This window comes from Hibiscus syriacus, unplaced genomic scaffold, assembly GCF_006381635.1.
Source record: "Hibiscus syriacus cultivar Baekdansim isolate YM2019G1 unplaced genomic scaffold, ASM638163v2 tig00111277_pilon, whole genome shotgun sequence".
Classification (NCBI taxonomy): domain Eukaryota; kingdom Viridiplantae; phylum Streptophyta; class Magnoliopsida; order Malvales; family Malvaceae; genus Hibiscus; species Hibiscus syriacus.
In genome coordinates this window covers 343,805-362,165 of record NW_024063044.1, presented here as the reverse complement: position 1 = coordinate 362,165, position 18,361 = coordinate 343,805, and the positions used below count along the sequence as shown (strand labels likewise).

The 18,361-nt window shown below is 36.1% G+C and overlaps 1 pseudogene; it reads right to left on the bottom strand.

Annotated features, from left to right (window-relative positions):
* Window positions 1-1,230: 1,230 nt before the first annotated feature.
* LOC120157883 overlaps window positions 1,231-18,361 on the bottom strand; it is a 29,478-nt pseudogene continuing 12,347 nt past the window's right edge.

Sequence of the window (18,361 nt, the reverse complement as noted above, 5' to 3'; positions counted from 1 at the left end):
TTGTTATGTTCATACATGTTAATTCTAAAGTGAGTTTTATCTTGTTTTTATTTTGTAGAGATGAATTTGTTATTCCTAAAATCTTAAAAAAATTGAGAGTGATAGAAGAACCCCAAACTCATGTTATATTCATCAAAATACTCTTCTTAATTGTATATAGTTATTTCTAATGAAAATTGGAAGACAGGTCAATTTTCTTTTTCTAAATAAATTTTATGTGAAATTTACTTACTTCTATCATATTATATTCATTAAAATGTTCTTCTTAATTATATAATTATTTTTATATATTTTTAATTATATAATTTCATGATAATTTATAAATAAATTTCAATTTCATAAATTTTAAATTTTATTTTACTTATAAAATTTTATAAAATTTATTTAATTTAAATTTAAATTTAAATTTAAAAAATTTAGTAAAATAGAACTAGAGAGACATTTGAAATTTAAAATAAACAGAGATGAATATGTAAAATAAAATTTATACACGATGAACGAATTTAAATTTATATAAATAAAAGTCCGGTTAAATTTGAAGTAAAATAATAATTTATATATTTCTAATTTTTTAATAATTTATTTTTTATACTTAATTTTTTTTTGAATATTTTTATATCTTAAACTTACAACATTTTATTTTGATAAAAGAATAAATATGCCCTTGAACTTTTGAAAAAATAAATCTAACTCTTAAACTCGACAAATTAAAATCAATTTATCCCACTTATCACGTCATCAACCACATCACTAGTCATCGTAAAATGTCACTTCAGCACTTTGAAATACTACGTAAACATCATGAGGGTCAATGACAGAAAGATTGGTCAAAAGATTACATTAGATTCTTTTATCAAATTTAAATACCAATTTATACCATAAACATTTTTAACTTTATCATTCAAAATACTGTTAAAAATTAATATGGTTAAAATAAAATTTTGGAGTTTTCATATGGTTAAAATGTACTTGAAAATTAATAATCATCGAATGAGACAAAACCCATAAACCCATTAGAGTGAGATTATCAGAGCTAACAAATCATTGATTCGACCTCCAAATTCATTTTACGACCTCCAAAAACGATGTAATTTTACACATAATGTTGCCAAAACCATTAATGTCTATACAAACGGAGCAAACTACTCTATAAATTTCCTCTTACGAATAAATAAAGAATCAATATCATGAAAAAGCAAATGGTTCAAAAAACACACCTATAAATAGCATGCAGATGAAGACATCAAAGAGGAAGAGACGAGCAACAACTTCAACCCGGAAAATGGAACCGGTGCTGAAATCGAACCGGCATGAACAAATACCTGCAATTAGAAGTGTAAATGTTTAGATATCTCAACCCCACACGGGAACCTGATAAATTTCTCTAGAATCATTCCTGTTTAATTCACCCATACCCAGAAAAAGAAGTGTGAAAGAAAGTATTTAATATATCAGTATAGACACTATATAAATATTACATACATGAATATCTATATAGGTGAATTGTTTATATGATATTTTTATTTTGAAGAATTAGTAGCAAGACAGTTAATTCTATACAAATACGAATACATGATACTTTTGAGGTCAGCTCCATGAACAGTATTCGCCCCTACATGTTAAATTTAAGGATGAACATGGTTTTGGATGTTACCTCAGCCAAAAAAAAAAATAGGGGTATACCATTTTCTTTGATAAACAAACATTTCAGGCTCAAGGAATCGGATATCAGCTGTTCGGGACAAATGCAGCAAGGGCATTAGCATGTGCCGGTGGATGGTTGATTAGTATGGGTTGCATATCTTGTCTGTAAAGCGAAAGTAGGTGAGAAAATGCCCCTCCAACTTGAGCTTTAACTTCTGAAGTTTCAGCTGGAGACACCAGTACCTGAGCAAAAATATTTACCAACTAAGGTACATGAGAGAGTATCTGCTTCACATATGCAAAATACAAATCAAAATCAACAAAATATTTACTTTCGACACTTCTCTGAAATTGAGCCATGGTAAAATATGGGTTTGTTTCTTCAGGGACACCAAAGCACACAAATTCTCTAGAAATAGAGTTATAAGTAGTGTAACAATGAATCCCACGAAAATTTCAATACTAGCTTAGGATGAACACGAATGGCATGCTTAAGGGATGCATGTGTTAACAAACTTCCAATTAACATGTTAATTAATTTTAGTAAGTTTACCATCACGGTAAGGAAGTAAAGACAAATACCTGGGGGTTAGATGACAAACAAGCATAGAAACACAATTATAAACAGCCAAGGACTCCTCATGATCTTCTTTTAATGGAAGAACTCTCAGAAAAACAGGAAGAACCTGAAAATGTAACCAAGATATACAGAAGAAAACAGGGCACGGTAATGTTGTATAAATAGACAAGTTGGAAACAGACCTGAACAAAAAGGAAAAAAACAAAGGAACTTGGAAACAAGCAGGATTAACCTGGTTCAAAGGGATGGATTGTGGATGCACCATTATCATCCTTGAAACAACACCAGCTGCATTATCCCTGACAGCATCATCTGGCTCGGATTCCCCAAATAATGGGTAAAGCCCACGCAATATATCATTGTAATATCTATTATTGATGAGTGGAAGAAGCCCACAAGGCAGGAAAATGAAGAGAATATGTACAATGGCATAACTGGTAATAAGTTTTTATATTGATTGTAGCTTATATAGACAATAATGTAAATAACGGTTCAAAGCACGGAAATAATGGAAGAGAAGAGAGAAGAAAGGGCATGTGCAGAAAAAGGATACTTCAAAGCTGACTCCCCTCCATTTTTGGCCAGCTCTCCAGCACAAAATGCAGCATTCCTTCTATTTGTTGCTGATGATGATGCCAACTCTTTAAGCACCAAGGGCATCAATCTCTGGAACATGGAAAAAAGTTTATTAAACTGCAGCATACGTAAACAAAAAATATCAAATATGTTTCATGGACTAAAATTTATTAAGTCAATTTTATGAAAAAATTCCTAATTATTACACAGACCGATACCCTATAAATTGATATTGCATTTTGTTTGTCTTTTAATATTTTAGTTAACATTTTGCTTGCAATAATTCAAGCTTGCCCTATAGCACCCTTTTAGGCAACAAAAAGCACATAATAAAAGGGAGAACCAAATAAAGCCTAAATACATGAACATTAAAATCAAATTACATCAACATAGCCTGCAATTGGATCACCCATATCCTGAGCAACTTCAGCAAGACAAGCAACCACCATAGTTCGATCTTGAGGAGGCCGTGAAGCTTTCTGCACTTGCCAACAAACAAATATAAGGATCTAATTATAGAAATCACAACTTCATACTAAAAAATAATACTCACTGCAAATTTCATCAGAGGTTCAAATAGTCTTGCAAATAAAGGAGCAAAGTGACAACCCATTGACTTAGCAAATTCAGGTAAAAGATCAGAAACTGCATCCATAAGAATTTCATCATGTTCAGTATCATCCTCATCATCTACATCACTCCCATTCTCTAATTGCTGACAAGCTGATTCCTCACGAAGCAATGTCAAAGTTGCATCCACTAGACGGATATATCTGAAAACAATAAAAAAAAAATGAAATTGACAATAGATATTTTATCTTCATCTGAAAGATTTTAGCACCAAAGATTCCCAACAAGGAGCGGTCAACTACTTATAAGGCTCTAGAGCCATATAACCATAATCCTTGATAACATCAGCTATGCTCATACACTCATTTGCAACAACTTCCTTGTCATCATCTTCAGTCATAGTCTTGATGTAGATATTCATCACCATATCTACAAAATCAACGAGCTTAGTCAGAACTACATTACCAATTGCAATCTAGGGAAATCTTAGACATAAAAAGTTTTAAGTTAATACCTAGCACTTCTCTTGCCTTCATAGACCCATCGTGCACAGTAGAAAACATTGAAATCGTATCAGCAGAGTACAAGGTCACCACTAGTCGCTTTGTGTGACCATGCATATGTACAATTTAGTGTGTATGAGCAACTGTTCAACTCTGTAGCATATGTCACAGTTTTGGCACACACTATTATGAAACGGACATGTGTCAGAATGTGCATGTGTGGTTCCTCTCTAACTAGCTAGGTAAACAATTTATCGGTCTATCAGAAGAACTTAATTAAAAGCATCCGTGATGTTAGGAAATAAACCGAGTACAAGTAATTTCCCTATAACCAGATTAGTGAGAATGCAAATTAAAAGCGGAAAAATAATACCCGAAAATTTATAACGGAGTTCAGCCAATTGTGCTTACGTCTCCGGGCTGCTGCAGATCTTTTACTAAGAGAGAAAATTTACAGGTGTTTACAAAACACTCACTACTCACAAGAAAGCTCTCTAGTATAGGAAGAAAGAAATGTTTTGGGATGATTTTGAAGCTAAATGGGCTAGGGTATTTATAGTTGAAACTTAGGACTAATATTGTAAATACCCTAAAGTGTGCAGTGGCTAAATATGTGATTTAACCATTTTTTTATTTTAATTTAATATTGGGGCACCGAATTCGATGCCCCCCTTTTACAGTCGGTGCCCCCCTTTTTTGCAGCTATTGTTGACTTTACAATCTCCCACTTGAAGATTGATTTTAATCTGACTTCACACATCGATCAAGCAGCATTTCTAGTCTTGTATTCTAGAATGCCAACTGAAGCTGAACACAACTTCAGTTTGTCTGTGGTCACCGTCTTTGTTAACATGTCTGCCGGATTTTGAGCTCCACTAATCTTTTCAAGTTTCAAAATCCATCTTCCAGAAGAGAGACCGGATAAAATGATATCGCAATGTGTGTGCTTCGTCCTGGAATGAACGACGGATTCTTTGCTAGATGGATAGCACTTTGACTGTCACAATACAAGACATTGTTTTCTTATTTCTTGCCTAACTCTTCCAAGAAACTTTGGAGCCAAACCATCTCCTTGCTGGCTTCTGTAACAGCGACATATTCTGCTTCAGTTGTGGAGAGAGCAACTATCTTCTGTAGTTGAGAAACCCAACTCACTGCAGTACCTCCTAGAGTATAGACATACCTGTAGTGCTCCTTCTGATGTCAACATTTCCGGCTAAGTCAGCATCTACATAGCCTGTCAGTATCGTATCTCTACCTTTGAAACAAAGTGCTTTGTTTGTGGTACCCCGCAGATATCTGAGGATCCATTTGACTGCTTCCCAGTGTACCTTGCCCGGATTATTCATGTACCTGCTAACAGCTCCCATTGCATGAGCAATATATGTTCTGGTACAAACCATGGCATACATCAGACTTCCAATTGCTGAGGCATACGGCACCTTCACCATGTGTGCACGTTCTTCCTCCGTCTTTGGTGATTGGTCTTTGGAGAGTCTGAAATGAACACCTAAAGGTTACTTACTAGTTAGCATCTTGCATGTTGAAACCTGGAGAGTACTTTGTTGATGTACTCAGCCTGTGATAACATCAAAGTCCCCGACTTTGTGTCTCTTTTGATCCTCATCCCAAGAATCTGCTTTGCAGCGCCCAGATCCTTCATAGCAAACTGCTTCGACAATTTTTGCTTCAAGTGTATAATCTCTTGCATGTTTGAGCCTGCACGAGCATCATCAACGTACAACAATACAATAATGAAGCTATTGTCGAACCTCTTGATGTAGCAACAATGATCTGCTTGGCATCTGGTAAAACCACTGCTACCCATGAAACTATCGAACTTCTTGTACCACTGTCTAGGAGCTTGTTTAAACCATACAAGCTTTCTTCAACCTGCATACCAGGTTTTTCTTGTCTGCCTCTATGAAGCCTTCTGGCTGCCTCATATAGATTCTTCCTCCAAATCAGCATGAGAAAAGCTGTCTTTACATCTAACTGCTCAAGATATAAATTCTCTGCAGCTACAATTTTCAGCACCAGTCTGATTGTAGACAGTTTTACAATGGAGAGAAAATTCATTGTAGTCAATACCTTCTTTTTGTTGAAAACCTTTGACAACCAATCTTGCTTTGTAGCGTTTGCTCCCATCGTGCTCTTCTTTGATCCTGTAAATCCACTTGTTATGGAGCGCTTTCTTGCCTGGTGGTAATTCAGCTAATTCCCACGTCTGATTTGACATAAGAGAGTCCATCTCATCTTTCATGGAAGACTTCCACTTGACTGAATCATCCACCTGCATCGCTTCATCATAGCACTCTGGTTCACCATTGTCAGTCAGCAACAAGTAGTGCAAAAGAAGCGAATACCGTGGGTTGGTTTAGGAATTCTGGATGAGCGTCTCAGTTCTGGTGTGCCTGGTTCTTTCTCTTGAACTGCTTCAGGATTGATCTGAACATCATTTCCAGAAATCTCCTCGAACTCAGCAAATTCTTTTATTTCAGCTTCGGTATTACTTGATTCTGCGGTTGACCTGTCTTTGTACATCACATTTTCATTGAAAATGACGTCTCTGCTTCTGATGATCTTTCGATTTTCGTAGTCCCAAAACCGTAACCGAACTCATCACCACGAACCAACAAAGACGCATTGTTGGACTTGGCATCAAGTTTACTTCTTTCAGCAGAGTTTATGTGTACATAAGAAATACAACCAAACACTCTTAAGTGTGAAAGGTTAGTTCTTTCTTGCTCCAAGCTTCCTCTGGTATTCCTCCATCCAAAGGAACTGAGGGCCCCGGTTGATCAGGTAAGCTGCAGTGTTGATAGCTTCAGCCATAGAAATTTGGGCAATTGTTTGAGCAGAAATCTCTGAATCTACTGTCTTTGTACTCTCCTCCATTGTCAGACCTCGCGCTTGACTTTCAAACCAGTCTCATTTTCCACCATGGCCTTCCATTTTCTGAAGGTATCAAAGACTTCTGATTTCTTCTTCAGAAAATAAACCCACACCTTCCTTGTTGAATCATCAATGAAGGTGACATAATATAATGAGCCTGCAAGAGATGGAACTAGGGATGGTCCTCATACATCAGTATGAACCAATTCTAACCTTTCTGCCTTTGGAGTCTTGCCAATCTTTGTAAAGCTGACTTTCTTTTGTTTGCCAAAGATGCAATCCTCGCATAGTCTGACATCTATATTCTTTAGATCCGACAGCTTCCCTTTTGACAAAAGGGTCTTCATCCCTTTCTCGCTCATATGGCCAAGCCTTTGGTGCCATAGGTTTGATTTTCCGTCAACATCTGCTACTGCAATGATATTCTCTAAATTCGAGGTTACATAGAGAGTACCAGTCTTCTTACCACGAGCAATGACGAGTGCTCCTTTGGTAATCTTTCATTCACAGCCTGAAAAGGTTGTACTATAACCTTCTCCATCAAGCTGTCCAACAGAAATCAGATTTCTTTTGAGGCCAGGAATATGTCTCACTCCTGTCAGCTTCCAGGTGGTCTGATTTGGCAGCTTTAGTCGGATGTCTCCTTTTCAGACGATCTTCAAGGTTTCATCATCAGCTAGATGAACCTTCCCAAAACGTATTTTTCTTCGGTGCTCGTCAATCTCTTTCATGTTCTTGATTTTCCCCGTCTGGATTTGGATCTGCCACGATTTGAATTTCTTTCTGAAGTTCTCCCTCTAGACTCCGTGTGCAAGGCTGAGGAGGTTGATGCTTCACCCGCTTCTCTTCGTCGAATTTCTTCACTCAATACCATCCCGAAACATCGTCAAATTTTAATTTGTTGTTTCCTGATGAGCTGCTTACTGCTGTAACAGTAGCATTCCAACTGTCTGGTAGAGATGATAAGAGAATTAAAGCTCGAACTTCATCATCGAACTCAATTTCCACGGAACTCAACTGGGTTGTGATTATGTTGAGTTCATTCAGGTGTTGAGCCACTGATGCCCCTTCCGTCATCCGCAAATTGAATAATCGCCTCATCAAATGAACTTTGTTTGAGGCCGATGGCTTCTCATACATACTGGAGAGAGCCGCCATAAGACCTGCCGTGGTCTTTTCCTTTGCTATGTTGAAAGCAACATTGCGGGATAACGTCAGTCGGATAACTCCGAGGGCTTTTCTGTCGAGAAGAGCCCAGTCTTCATTCTTCATGCCCTCTGGTTGTTTTCCTGAGAGGGGTTGATATAGATTTTTCTGGTACAGAAAATCTTCAATTTGCATCTTCTAAAATCCAAAGTCCGCACCATCGAACTTTTCAATTTTCACATTCCCTTCGTCTGCAGCCATCGCTCCCAGTCGAATCTGGCTTCGTTTGGATCGTTTCTGACAATTTCTGCGAACTATCGTGTATTAGAACACCTCCGTCGACAAATTCGTATCGCCGACCGAATTTCACTATTCACGAAATTCACTATTCACGTGAATAGTAACCCGAATAGTAACCTCGCAAAAAATTGACAGAATTCACAACCAAAAGCTCTGATGCCAGTTGTTAGGAAATAAACCGAGTACAAGTAATTTCCCTATAACCAGATTAGTGAGAATGCAAAATAAAAGCGGAAAAATAATACCCGAAAATTTATAACGGAGTTCAGCCAATTGTGCTTACGTCTCCGGGCTGCTGCAGATCTTTTACTAAGAGAGAAAATTTACAGGTGTTTACAAAACACTCACTACTCACAAGAAAGCTCTCTAGTATAGGAAGAAAGAAATGTTTTGTGATGATTTTGAAGCTAAATGGGCTAGGGTATTTATAGTTGAAACTTAGGACTAATCTTGTAAATACCCTAAAGTGTGCAGTGGCTAAATGTGTGATTTAACCATTTTTTATTTTAATTTAATATTGGGGCACCGAATTCGGTGCCCCTTTTGCAGTCGGTGCCCCCTCCTTTTTGCAGCTATTGTTGACTTTACACGTGAATGGCCAGTGGGAGTAATTAGTAAATAAAATTTTGTGCTCAAATTTGGCCAAGTTTACCAAGAAAAATTTTGAACTGCATCGGAGTAAAATTTTGAACTACATGAAAGTAAAATTATTGCTTCAAATTGCATATACATATATCATTTTGAGGAAAACTTGGCAACCAGAAAATTTACCCACTCCTCAGCTTGAACCCCTTTTTCCTGCACTCTAGATGGAAAAATTAAGAGAAGAGACCACCATGAATGCCAATGAAAAAAAGGGAAGGGAAATGAAAGGAGCCAATATAACTAACATTCTGGCACTGAAAGATTGCATGTGCTGCTGTCAAAATATCTGCAATTTCAATCAGCAACGAAAGTTAACAGTTAGATTTGGATACGATGAATAAATGAATGTAAGAGACAAGTGCTATTCAACTCATGAAGATAGTAAACTTGTACAAGATCACAATGCAGTAGATTTAATCTGGCAGACAATGGAGGAATTGTAGAGGGACAGAGGCTAAAACAAACACTTTTCAGAACAGAAGACATATTAATTGACGTATAGAATGGCTTTTTAGGTAAAATGTGTCTATCAAGGACAACAATAATAAATTTTTTCCATATATGATGACCAAATATGTGGATGATATATGTTGGGAGTTTCATAAAGCTTTTAGTTGGTACTCACGTTTCAAAGCAATATTGCTTGAAGCCTCACATCTTCATGAAAATACCCGAATTCTCTCCAAAATCTTCAATGATTCCTCCAAATAGCTTAAAACAATTAAAGAAATCAGTAGAGGGGAAACTACAAATTTTAATTGCAATTTACACTTGCACTTGGGACCACTAAAGAATCTAAAAGATATTTCAGTTCTAAATCATTCGTAACATGTTGCTTGGTTCAAAATCTCAAAGCCAAACTTCTAATATGATTGTTTTCCAGATAAAATGTAAATCGTGATAAGAGAATAAAACCAGACTATTATCAGATAAAAAGAACCGATAATTTAGGAAAAAAATAGTCAATCAGAAAAAATAAATGAACAAAATTCAGGATACGGAGCAAAAGAGCTTTTTGTATGCTGGGCAAATAAGCCAAGAGCTTGGTTGCAGCTGCTTTTCATCCAATACACCTGTTCGTATACTGATTTCTAACCTTGGTTCATCATGAGCTTCATCATCCGATGAGACATCACCAAAACCATTAATATCTCATCAGCAGATTCATCAATGTCTACTGCAGACCCATCATCAAGATTGCAGGATGAAAATCCCAGGGGTACCACATGAGGAAGATACTGCTCACAAAATAAAATTAAACATGAATATAGGTGCCAAGCGAAGGACAACAGAAGTTAATTGAAACCAATGCACACCTTCAAGAAGCCATCGTCCATAATTTCGGCAACATTGCTGAAGAACCCATGAGTGTACTCACGCAGTTCACTGAATTCTAATCCAAATCCCTGAGGTGATAGAAACTATTCAACACATCAAGGATATCATATTCATTTAATATGCTTAGAAGAAAATGATAGTGTAATTACAGCTATAGCAGCTTCTACAAAAGCGGGTAATATTGGCTCTATCCTTGTTCTTCCAACAGACATTGCAACAATTCCGACAAGCTCAGTAGCTCTTGCTCTGGCACGCAAGTCATCATCATTGGTGAGAACTATGAATACTTTCATCAGCTCCAGAACCCTTTCGGCATATGGAATGAAAGCTTGCTCTGCAGCAGCTGCAACAGAACCAATTGCAGACTGCACCAAATATCAACAAATAAATATGTTACAGAATTAAATTCTACTATTATATCATACAAACTATTTGGACTTTAAAGAGTTTAATTATATTAGTAACATTGTCTAATATCATCATGTCTTCATTTGACCTGTGAACTTATCTGGACTTGTTTGTGAAACTTTTCTTTCTTTGTCAGTTCAAAGAAATAACAGAGTACATTTGCTTACCATGCATGTTTCTTGCAAATTACGGGAACCATTTTGGAGGGCAGCCATTAGCTTTCCCATTAAAGGATCAAGAAAAGGTAGGATTTCCATGCCCATATCTTCACAAAAAGCTGCCAAAGCATAATATGACTTTTCCTGCATAGAGAATCATATAGTGCTTACAAATATTACAAAAAAAAATCTTAAATATAAATACAAACTTAAGGTGGAAGCTGAAAGTACTATCAACTAAACTGATTTATACCAAAAATTTAAACCTTTCTTTTGTGTACCTTCACTTCATCAGAGACATCCTCCAAAGCATTGAGAATGCAGGGAAGAACGCTGGCATAATGAGATATAATTTCTGGCTGCAAATGTTCTGCAAATTGGCCCAATGCAAAAGAAGCAGCCCCTCTAACCATTTGCTCAGGGTCCCAATGCTCCTAAAACAATCTGAAGAACAGGCCCAACTTATCCTTCATCTGTTCTGCACAACCCTCTGAAACACACCTAAAGCTGTGACAGAAGCCCCCCTAAACTTTGGGTTTGCATTCTGGCTGCTACAGAAGCAAACTCAAACACAAGAGGGAAGACATGCTTAGAGATTCAAGGTCATTGTGTCAATAACTTCTGCAGCAGCTCGATCAGGAGCAAGATCATCATCTTCATCATCATTGAATGATTCTGCTAGCAAAGGGCACATTACTTGCAGAATAGATGTAACAGTTTCTGCTTTTTTAGGGAATTAGGTTTGTACTTAACCAGCCACGAAATTATTTGAATAGCCTGAAAAAACAAAAAATGTAAAGACTCAGAGCATGAAACCAAAAAAAAACGGCAACAGAATACTTACATGATTAAATGTAAAAAATAATTGGGAAAGGAACCATCTTTTATACCTGGTGGCGAGTGTTAGAGTCCAAGTTCTGGCTTGAGCTAACTTCAAGAGAAAACTGAACAATGAATTTAACAGAATCCCCAAGAAGAGGAGCGGGAGACTCAATAAGCTCATCAAAAATTTCAAAAGCAATAATAGCAACATCCTTCTCCCCAGCAGCAAGGCATTGTCTTGATACATTAAAATGCTAGGAATGAATTCTCGAAACTTAACCTGGTAACCAGTTAAAACAGACTACACACCAAACATGCCTTATATTGTCTATACAAAAAGGTTAATTTTCTGCTCAGGGGTAGGAAACACATGGGGCAATAGCACTCAACTACACCCTACTACTAAGCTTTAATCAGAAATCAGTTGTATGAAGTTACATGCATATATGACCAACATTAATTTACTTGAATTTTCATTAGTCACATTTAAACAAAGCAGTTGGCTTCAGTTTTAATTTTATAAGATGATAGGGGTCCATGCACATAATATCTTTTCAGATCCTCCCAGTCCAAAGGATATTGACCGTCCTGGTTTCTTCCAGTGTATTAAAAATCTTCCAAACAAAGTACAAGAATCATCCACACTCAATTTATCTTTGCTTTCACTTCATTGGTGACTTTTATCAAATCTGGTGCTTTATAATCAGTTTAAGAATTTAATCCTTCATCAATTGAATCTCTTATCTAAGTATGATTCAAGTTTTGCACAATGATATTTTAGAAACTTAATTACCGCAGAAGATTAAAATCACCTAATATCCTTTCTGGATAAAACCAAATTAGTCCTTTTCCAACCCTATTTCTATCTTGGAAAAGCAAAGTAACAAATGCTCAAAAACTTCACCTAGCAGTGGAAACAAACATTGTTAAGAGACATACACTTCAAATAGACTGCACAATCAAACAATAAGCAGACATTTAACTATAAACAGTATAAAATGGACACAACTTATAGTTGAGTAAAGTATTGAAACTCACAACTTCAGCCCCGTCGTTTGTGAATTAGAGAAATGACCCCACTGCCCTGCAGAAAAGAAAATATAGGAACAAACCCCAAAAATTATTTCCTTAACAACCAACAAGATCAGAAAAAAATATCGAGAAGGAAAATATTACTTTAGAGCAGCAACTCTGACAAGATTGCTTGTCTCATCCTGCAGGCACTTGAGCAAAAGTGCTTGCAGCTCTGCAAAATGAGGTCTAAAAGTATTCCCAATTGTTTCAGTCAGCGAACTGAAAAGGATCAATGCCACCTGATATCACCAGAAGCAGATAGATTCATCTGTTAGTCCTTGAAACGGAAATAGAATACACTGGACACAAGAGAAATGAGATCTGCTATCTATATAAAAGATGATTACTATTTAAGGTCCAATATTAGGCCAAAATGACACAAGCAGGAAGACTTGATTTAATACAACAGCATGTGACTGCAGGTGTCTGTTTAGGGAAGTTAAAAAGTACTAACTTATAAACTACATTAAGATCATACACACATCTTCACACCACAGGAAGCTCTCTTATTTTCACTGCACCAATAAATCCGTGTCATTCAATTTAAGCTTCAACTTAAGATTACATGCATTAGCAATTTGATATTTCCATTTACTGTGCATAAAGGTATATTTTAACTCTTTTTCTACTATGAAGTACAATAGGCAAATAATATATTTTATTCTAGGCTGTACTTACTATTATTTACTTACTAAGATCGCATTTCAAAAATTGGATTTTGAAAGAAGGGCCTCCAAAATTCATGGATTGTCCTATTTAATGGTGAATCAGTTAGTAATGCAATTGATTCAACTTCCCCAAAAACAAAACTCAATAACTTACTTCTCTATGATCTTCTTGCGGACTCTGACTACACTGAAACAGAAATGGCAGTAGATCAGACCACTCTAGCTGGAACTGCGTATTTCGCAACAATACTGACTACATTCGCGCTGGCTCGCCTCACAGGTGGACTGCCAAAACAATCAAACCATCCAAAATCAAACTGAATTGAATTTCAATATAAGATCAAAACAGTAAAAGAAGAAGAATAAAAATGAAGTCCAATAATGAACCTATGTTCCATTGTGATGCTTTCAATAAGGGACTGCTTGACAAGTTGCTTAACCTGAGGAGCAAGCTTAGCCCAGTGTCCAGTGATCTTCTTCCTTAAGAGTACCGCGGCGAGCTGACGAACGTTGGGAGTCTTGGCAGTGCGAAGGTGCTGAACGAGAGCCGGGACGACTTGCGGATCCTTCGCGAACCTCTCCTCCTTGCATCGTTGTCTGGCATTAGGAATTGAATCAACAACAATTTTTTTTTTTGAATAAGTAAAATTTTTATTTATCCAAAAGGAAGCAGTTGCTACAAGGTATATTACAATCAACTAAATCATATCAACTAAATCAGATTCCAACCGAGACACAATCTCCTATTTATATTATCTAATCTGTTCATATGACACCTATAAATTTTAACTCTAATAGCCTCTCTAATTCTATCAACAAGACGAATCACACCTCTAAAATACCTGTGATTCCGTTCCTCCATAGAAAGTAAACAAAACTAGTCCAAACTAACTTGAGAATTCGAACTAGAAGGGATTTACCTTTCAAATTCAAAGTCAGCCAACGCAAAGCATCGTTCCAGCAGTGCAATATCTGGAGTTGAAGTCCACAAGTTCTCAAAATAGAACCTCTTTCGCAAAGGGACATTCCAGGAAAAGATGATTACGGGATTCCTGGCCAGCATCGCATAACCCACCTATATTGTCAATCACCATGCCAAATTTGGTTAATCTGGCCTTTATTGGCAGCCTATAAAGAATCACCATCCAAGCTATAATAGAAAACTTAGGAATATGAGTTGTGAACCAAATAAGCCTATGCCAATCAACCTTTTCCCTCCTAACGCGAACATTTTCCCAAATCCAACCACCTTTGATCAATGTCAAATAGTAGCTGGCCAAAATAGTCTTCTAGCTTCCTCCCTTAGCTTTAATAACTTTTTGAGAATCCAGCTGAAATGGGGTTTGTAACCAACATTCCAATAGTCCAAAGTTTAAAACAATAGCCTTTGATCCATGCAATTCATAAGGAACCATCATCAGCAAGAATTTTCCTGACAAGCATAAGGCAACAAGCCTTGCACCAATCTGTTAACTTCCTCAGTTCCAGACCACCCTCAGATTTTAGACTACAAATTAGATTCCAACTCACTCTGCCCCCCTTTACTGGAATATCATTACCCTTCCAAAAAAACCTCATGCAAAGCTTTTCAATATCTTTAATAACACCTTTGGGCAAAACAAGTTGCCTACTCCAATAGCCAAAAAAGCTAAACAAAACAGATTTAACAAGTTGAAGTCTCCCATCAAAGCTTAGATGTATGCTAGACCACTTATCAATCCTGCTCTTAATTTTAACAAGCAAAGTCGAGTAGTCATTTCTTGTAAGTTTACGAGTAACTAAAGACACTCCTAGGTATCTAACAAGTAGTTGGCTAATTTTGAAACCAGTAGCTAATCGAATCTGCTCCAAACTATTCATAGACACCCCACAAGCAAAAAACTCAAATTTCATAGCATTTAGTCTTAAACCAGAGAGTTCATAGAATCTGTCAAGAATGCTAACAACCCCTATAATAGAATCTAGAGACCCATGGCAGAACAAGAGAAGATCATCAGCAAAGCAAAGGTGGGTAAGGTAAATTTTTTGCACTTTGGATGAAACTTAAAGACACCATCCTTAGCAGCAACATTCAGCAGATTTGAAAGCACATTTATCACAATAACAAAGAGGTAAGGAGACAGTGGGTCTCCTTGCCTCACTCCTCTAGCTCTCATAAAATACCCTACCAAACTACCATTTAAAGATATAGAATACCTAGGAGTAGTCACACATGCTTTAATCCATCCACAAAAAATGGCAGGCAGACCCAAAGCTTCAAGAACATTCAATAAGAAATCCCAATAGACTGAATCAAAAGCTTTTTGGATATCTATTTTCAAAGAACATCTAGGAGAAAGGGTTTTCCTAGAGTATCCTCTAACAATCTCTTGAGCAAGCACGGTATTTTCAGCAATATTTCGACCTTTTACAAAAGCTTATTGATTTTGGGAAATCATATCAGGAAAATAAACAGCCAGCCCAGTGACCAAAATCCTGGTAATTATTTTGTAAATTATTGAGCAGCAAAAGATAGGCATAAAGTCCTTAGCCATACAAGCATTCAAGGATTTAGGCACCAAAGTAATTGTGGTTGAATTAAAAGCAGACATGAGTGAAGATGTTTGAAAGAAATACCTTATAGCATCTAGAAATCTTTACAAACAATCTCCCAAGCTACCTTGAAAAACCATGAAGTGTATCCATCAGGCCCTAGGTTTTATCCTTCCCTGCCTGAAAAGTGCTTCCTTAATCTCCTTGTCTGTGATCTCACCAATAAGGACATCAGCTCCATCAGGTAAGGAGTAATTCAGCAGGGGTTTCAACCAATCCACATAACAACCCTTCACCAGAGGGTTAGGGGTACCAATGAGTCTCTTGAAAAAAATTGACCAGTTCAGTAGCCATGCCATCAAAAGATTCATGAAACTTCCCATTCCCATCTTTAATAATTCTGATAGTGTTCCTTTTCTTATTTGACTCAACTCTCTGATGAAAAAATTTAGTGCTCAAGTCTCCTTCTTACAGCCAGTGAACTTTTGCTTTTTGTCTATAAAACTCAAATTCTGCAGCTTCCAATTCGATTAATTTTGCCTGAATAATTTTCTCTTCAGCCACTATTCTAAGATCAGTTTGGCCAAGATTATGAATCTGGATAGATTCCATTTAAGCTCTTTACCAGCCACTCTACCAGAGATGTCAGAAAAATAGTTCTTGTTGAACTCCCTTAACAAAGGTTTTAGCCTCTTCATCTTGTAGAACAGAATTTGCATAGAATTTCCAGTACACTATTCTTGCCAGGAATCCATAACAACCCTAAAAAAATTGTCATTTACAGTCAAACAATTAAAAAATTTAAAAGGCTTAGGCCTATGGACTTGAGCACTTCTTTGAGACCAAACAATGCCAGGATAGTGATCAGAGACTCCCTGAGCTTGAAACTCCACAAATGATTCAGGGAACTCCAGCAGCCACTGAGAATTTATAAGAACTCTATCCAGTTTTCGAGCTAAATAAGTTTTTTCTTGCTTATTTGACCAGGTGAATAGAGGGCCAAAGAAAGGGTGATCATGTCCTCCATGTCAGAACTGCTATGCAATCCTAAAGAAACAAAATCTGAACTGTAACATCCCAAACTATGGGTTAATGACTAAATTATAAAATTTCAGAATTTGGTAATTAAAGTGGAAAAGTTGAAAAGTTCAATGATTTATTTGAAAGTATTTCCTGAAGGGTTGTTGGTAATTATTAAAAGAATCAAATGACAAATGAGTCATTGAACAAGGAAATAATTAAATAATAATTAATGGGTATTAAAATACCCATGTGGAGCATGTGTAGGAAACAAATGTTTCCAGATTACTCTTCATTCTTCTTTCTTCATCATCTTCTTCTCTTAAACGTGAAAGCTCAAAGAAAATGTGAGTTTTCTGATTTCTTGATTGTTTGTTGATTTTAAGCATGAGTTTTGATCATTAGATGATAACTAAGCTTAAGGAAAACTTAAGTTATCATAAAATCAAAAGATAAAGGAGTTGTGATAGATTAAAGAAAATGAGTTTTTAAGTGAAATTTTGAATAAGAAGGTTTAAATGAATTTGGAGGATTAATTTGACGTGTCATCCATGAGACTAAGAAGTTAGAGGTGTTAGAATTAAGTTTGAATAACATGGAAAATTTGGTATGATTATTGATTTCAATATGAAAGATGGAATTTTGAGGTTAAAGATGAAATAAATGGATATAAATGAGTTTAAGCATGTGTATGTGAGTTAAGGATATAAAGGGGTTGAAATATGGCACAATTAAATTAGAAGGAAATAATTTATGTGTATAAATGAGAATTATGGACTAGTGTGCATCGGTACACATTCAACATGTACCGATGCATCAAGGGTAAATTTCCAAAAATTATTCAGTATGCATCGATGCACACAGGTAGGCATCGATACATGGAAATTTCGAAGCTATTTTTTGTACCGATGCACCCATAGTGCATCGATACACCCCTAAAGGAAAAATATAATTTTGGTTCATTAAATTAGCCTAAGTTTAATACCAAGTTATAAGGTTTAGGCTTTTGATAATTGTTTCGAAAATTATGTTTATGTAGATATTGAGCCTAAACAAGTTTCATAACAATTAAAGAGTTAGGATCGAATCAAAGCAAGGCTAAGGTGAGTGCAATTTAATTGTACTTAAGTTATCGATCAAACATTGGCTTGCGATGAGCCAGTGACAGAGTTTTTATGGTAAAGAGTAATTTCTAAAATGTATGTAATCTTTATATGTACATGAGTACATGAAAATGTGTATAGGTGTCATATGTTATTATATGCGATATGTGATATTGAATTACATGAATATGTGGAAAATATGATATCAACTATGTGATATGCATGATATGTTATCTTATGTGCTATGTAAGGTATATATGAATATATGTGGCATATAAATATACAACACATGATACATGTTATATGATATGAACCTATGTGATTACGTGAGAAAGAATATATGTCTATGAGAAGACATAAGAACAAGGTATAAGCTATG